This window comes from Zingiber officinale, chromosome 1A (assembly GCF_018446385.1).
Source record: "Zingiber officinale cultivar Zhangliang chromosome 1A, Zo_v1.1, whole genome shotgun sequence".
Classification (NCBI taxonomy): Eukaryota; Viridiplantae; Streptophyta; class Magnoliopsida; order Zingiberales; family Zingiberaceae; genus Zingiber; species Zingiber officinale.
In genome coordinates this window covers 181,444,614-181,450,613 of record NC_055987.1, presented here as the reverse complement: position 1 = coordinate 181,450,613, position 6,000 = coordinate 181,444,614, and positions in this window count along the sequence as shown.

Sequence of the window (6,000 nt, the reverse complement as noted above, 5' to 3'; positions counted from 1 at the left end):
AACAACTATTTAACTTGACTCATGCTTGGACTTAAGGACCAACTAAATTTGATTAAATAACCTAAATTAAATATTTAGGTACTCTCTCTTCGTCCTAAAAGTTAAATAAGTGTTTACTCCTATTTTTTCAAAATTAAGTTTTTTTTAATTAAGCTAAGTACCTTTTTAACCTGAAACTACATGTTCATTGTTTGCAAAAGGCTTAGCTAAGTGATTCATATAGCAACTTTTAAACTTTCTGAAACTTAGCTAAAAGTATTAAAATGCATATTTCTTTATTTGCAAAATTTAACTCATGGCTTTCAAAAAATTTCTGCTAAGACTTTAAATTTTTTTCAAAATAATTTGCCTCCAAAAATTCTTTAAAATCTAGCTAAGTTTTTCAAAATTTAGTTAAGTATTTTTTCTAAAAACAACTAAGTTTCAAAAGTGGCTAAAGTCATCCTTCGAAGTCAACCATAAATTAGCCTTTTAAACTTAGGTGAAAAATATTCCTTTTAAGTCCTCCCTTTCCCTTAGCTAACAATTTTTTCAGTAAAATTTAATTATAAGCTAAGTGTTACACAAGCATTTTTTTTTTTTAAAGTCTAAATCTGGTTTTTTCTAAAAACTTATAATTTGCTTTCAAATGGCTTATTTTTGATAAATGGCAAAGGGGAAGAGTAGGGAAAATCAAAATTAAAAGAAAATCTAATTCAAAAAGAAAGCTCTGTATTAAGGGGGAGCTTCACAAAGTTTTAGTGTTAGCTTAAAATTATGCTTGTATTTGATTTTATATACTTAAGCTTACTCACTTAAACCTTTTAAATATATTTATGCATTTGTTTTACTTAACTTTGAATTTGAGTTGCCATAATCAAAAAGGGGGAGATTGTTGGTGCGGGAAGCATCCGACGATCGAACCTGAGTTTTGATAATGGCAAAGGATTCAAAGTTAAGGTGTGTGGTGATCTGACAGCCTGAATGAGATTGTAGGAAAGTCCTAAGTGTACTTAGGCAAAAGCCCTAACTGTGGTTAGGCAAGGTGAAAACCCTAGGGGGTGGTAACCCTATGCGGAAAGTCTTGGTGGGTCGAGTGCTTCAGGCAAAAGTCCTGGGGGGGGGTAACCCTAGGTGGAAAGTCCTGGTGTCGCGAACCAGGTGAAAGATTGGACCAGCCGGGAAGCGGAAGTCCAGCAGAAAGTCCGGAAGCATCGAGCACCGAGCAAAAGTCCAGTCGATCTGGAGGATCGCACTAGTATCAGGTAAATCTCCTAAGTGGAGTAGGTGAGGATGCGTTTCCCGTAGAGGGACCAGTAGGCGTAGGGTCGACCTAGGGTTTCCAATTAGAAATTCGAAGTCAGACCCGGACAGTCCGATGACTGTCAAACTTCATATTTATGATATTATATGTGCTAACTTTTGTTTTGCAGGATATGTTTGTGTTTTGGATCTAACATGTCTTGCAGGTACGAAAGAACAAGGTTAAGCCTAGGATAAACAGTGTCCGAGGCGCCTCCATGGAGCTTGGAGGCGCCTTGGGTGCAAAAGATGAGCTGGCTGCGAAGCAGGCTTGGAGGCGCCTTGAAGGAAGCTCAAGGCACCTTGGACTGATGGCTGAAGGTGCCTTGGAGAGCAAAGAAGGCACCTTGAACCTGATAAGGTTCGACTAGTTCAGCCCTTATCTCAGCATGTGACTCGGCCAGCATGGAGGCGCCTTGGATGGCTTTCAAGGCGCCTTGAACACCCTTTATAAGAGGGTCTTGACCAGCAGCTCTCAACAATGAATTCCAAGCGATCCCTTTGCAACTAGGTGCTAACAAGACGACCCAGAAGTGCTGCGACTTAACACCGACAACCCGGAGCTCCGAATCTTCAGATTACTATACTGTTGTCGATATAACTATATTTTTCAATTGTACTTAATTGTAATATTTGTACTCTATTCAAGCTTATAGTTGTTGCCCATGGAAAGTGATCAAGGATCGCGGGCCTTCGAGTAGGAGTCATCACAAGCTCCGAACGAAGTAAATTCCTTCGTGTCTGTGTGCTTGTTCTAATTTTCCGCTACTTATTACTCTGTTAGTTTTTCGTACGATTTACGAATTCGAAAAGTAAAAAAGCCATGAGCGCTATTCACCCCCCCCCCCTCTAGCGCTTATCGATCCAACACAGACCGCCTCAGAAGGACTAACCGCCGATTGAAGCACAACGATCAAGACGATGGCCGGAGCGAATATTCATCCCCCGAAGTTCGACGGAGACTTCAAGACGTGGAAACTCCAGATGGAGGTATTTTTCAAGACAGAATTTGATATTTGTTTAATCATTAAATATGGCTATGTAGTTCCAAAAGACAAAGAAGAATTCAACTGGACAAAGAAGGAGCAGGAAGAATTCGTGGCCAACGGAAAGGCGGAATTCCACCTACTCAGCGTGTTTGCCGCCCCAGGAGGTAAGTCGGATCGGGAGCTATGATTCCGCTAAAGACCTTTGGGACAAATTCCTAGAGCTTCACGAAGGTACCTCGGAAGCTAAGCTAGCAAGGCGCGACATCCTCCAGACCCAATTAACGAACCTTCGGATGAACAACGGTGAGAAGGTAGTGCAACTCCAAGCAAGAATTAAGGAGCTAATAACTCAACTAAGCAATCTTGGAGAAGAAGTATAAAACTGGGACTCGATCCGGTACGCGCTCAACGCCTTCCCCAGAACTCCAGAGTGGGCCTCCTTAGTAGATGCGTACTACATCTCTAAGGACTTCGAGGTAAGTACTTTAGAAAATTTGTTTTCTATATTTGAACTTCACGAATCTCGGATTGCAGAGCCCAATAAAGTGGAGAAAGCAAGTCAGAACATTTCCTTGAAGGCAATAACAAATGATTCTGACTCCGAAGCCTCGATCGGCCAATCGGAAGCGGCACTACTGGTAAAGCGTTTCAATAAGTTTTTAAATTCTGATAAATTTAGATTGCAGACAAAGAGGCATCAACAAAGAAAAAGAACAGCTCGTTGTTATAATTGCAACGAAGAAGGGCACATCAAAGATGACTGCCCAAAATTAAAGAAAAAAAAAGGAGGAAAAGACAAAGTACAAGAAACCAGAATCCTCCAAGCATAAGAACCTGAAGGCCACTTGGTCAGATTCGTCTTCTTCCAAATCAGACGTCGAAGCCTTCTCTAGGTTAGCACTAATGGCTAACCATCAGCTGGAAAAAGAGTCAAGCTCATAAATGAGCATAGATGATGGGGGAGGAACTTCAGACGAAGAAAGCGACAATGAAGGGGGAGCATCACCAAGTCAGGTATGTAATCTAACCCCTACTCAATCGTTTCAATTTATTAAGTCTCTTTCTAAAGACTTATTCAAATTAGAAAAAGAAAATGCTGAATTGAAATTGAACCTAGCAAAATCATGTCCACTAGAAATGTATGATAATCTAAAATTAGAAAATTAAAAATTAAAAGTTGAAATTGAGAAATTGAAGAATAATGATGCATGCTTAAATAAATTTCCAAAATCAAAATTAAGAATTTATGGAAAATTGAACTGGTATATTAGAAAACATCAGGGGAAACTTAGGAAAGTCCCCAGAAATTATGTACCTCCTAAATTCTTGAATAACCCAGTAGGAAGAAATCTATACTGGATTCCAAAATCCTTGCCAGATTAAAAAAATTTTTTAAGGCTTTCAGAAGAAAAATTAAACGTTAAAATTTCTTTATGAAACTTTGCCTAAGGAAGTGGTTGTTGCTCCAATAACCAAGAAGGCCTAGTGCCTCGCCACGACTTGGAAGCTGAAATATTGAAATAAGATGTTTAATTAATTTTCTGAAAAAAGCATTAAACTAGAATTAAGTAATGTTTTGAAAGTTTTTCAAACATTTTTTTTTAAATTCTAAAAATTAATTTTGACTTAGAAATTATTTTAAAAAATTCTAAAAATTCAGGTTACTTAGAAATTTTTTCTGGAAAACTCTAAAAATTCATTTTTGCTTAGATATTTTTTTAAATTCATCTTGCTCAGAAATTTTTTTTAACTTAAAATTTGTTAAATATTTTTAAAATATCATATTCTCTTATTATTATCCCGTTTTTGCTGTGATCAAAGGGGGAGAGAAAAGTACAAGTTCAGGGGGAGAGAATTTTTTAAAATTTAAAAATATTTTTGAAAAATTCTGCTTAACTCTTAATTAATTAGTCGTAATTTTATTTATTGCAAATTTATGCTTAACATGTTAGTTTAGTAATTTTCTTTAAAATTACTGTTTGTCTATTTTTACCCTAACTTGAACTTGGGTTGATGTACATCAAAAAAGGGGAGATTGTTGAACCCCATGGTTGTTTTGATGTGATCAACCAAGTTGGTTAGGTCCTACTTTGTGTTTGATCCCTGTGTCTGAGTGTGCGGAGCTTAGGAGCGCAGGAAGTCGAGCGGAAGACGCAGCTAGCGAGAAGGACGGCATGGGAAGGGAGTCGATGGGCTCGGTGCGTCCGAAGGACGAGAGAGCTACGGAATAGTACACCAGTGGGCGAGAAGAACGTGCGTGTTGTTCGAGGGATGTTAAGCCGAGGAGGAAGGTTGCTCGAGGAGAAGGCCGGAAATTGGGTTTGGGTGAGCTCTATTTCGATTGGCTGCAATCGCCCAAGTTTATCGGAGCTTTAGAAGCTAAAACAAAGTCAAAAGGAGCTAAAGAACTAGCTGTAGGCGCCTTAAAGGAAGTGTTGGATGCGCCTGTGTAGTCCTCCATCTTGGAGGTGCCTTCAACAATGGAGGCGCCTTCAACACTATTGGAGGCGCCTCTAAGCTGGTCAAAATGATTGTTCGAGCACCGGATAGAATTCTATCCACTCATCGAATTGGAGACGCCTTGAACCTCATTGGAGGTGCCTTGGACCCTCGGGATAGACTTTCCAAGCGCTATATAAAGCCCCTGGAGCTAGGAATTAGATATGAACTTAGTAATCAACTCAGTAACCAATTCTGTATTCATTCCTATCAACTAGTGAGCGCTCTAAGTGTGTAAAAAAGGCTTCTCCGCCTACAGTGAAGGAGACTTTGTTAGTGTGATTTTCGAACGCCTTGGATTAACAACCCCCTAGGTTGTAACCAAATTAAAAGTTTGTCTCTCTTCTATTTCTACTATTTATTTTTATTATTGTTGCTATCTGTTTGAGTTGAAAGACGGGGAGGGTATAGTTTTTATTTTTCAGGCAATTCACCCCCCTCTTGCTGGCCTCCGCTGCACCAACAAGAACTAGATTCATTTCTTCACATCTTTGCAAGACCTTAGAAATGTTTGGTAAGCAAGAATCAAAGTCAATGTCATAAATTGAAAAATCATCTATGAATACTTCCATAATTTTTTCTATCAAGTCTAAGAATGTCGCCATCATACATCTCTGAAAGGTTGCAGGGGCATTGCATAATCTAAATGACATTCATCTATAAGAAAATATTCTCTATGGACAAGTGAATGTAGTTTTTTCCTGATCGTTTGGGTGAATAGGGATTTGAAAGAATCCTGAATATCCATCAAAATAGTAAGAGTACTTGTGATTGGCACGTCTCTCAAGCATTTGATCAATGAAGGGAAGAGAGAAGTGGTTATTCCTAGTTTTTTGTTCAATTTTTGATAATCAATACACATGAGCCATCCTGTAACTGCTCTCTTAGGGATTGGCTGATTATTGTTATTTTTCACCACTGTCATCCCTCCTTTCTTTGGAACTATATGTACTGGGCTTACCCATTGACTATCATAAATGGGATAAATGATTCCCGCATCAAGCAGTTTAAGCACTTCATTTTTGACCACTTCCTTCATATTAGGATTCAGTCTTCTTTGATTTTCAACTGAACTCTTCTGATCATCTTCTAATAAAATCCTTTGCATGCATAAGGAAAGGCTAATCCCTTTAATATCATCAATCGTATATCCTATTACCTTCCTATGCATCTTCAACACCCTAACCAGTTTCTAAGTTTCTATTTCATTTAGATTAGCATCAATTACCAC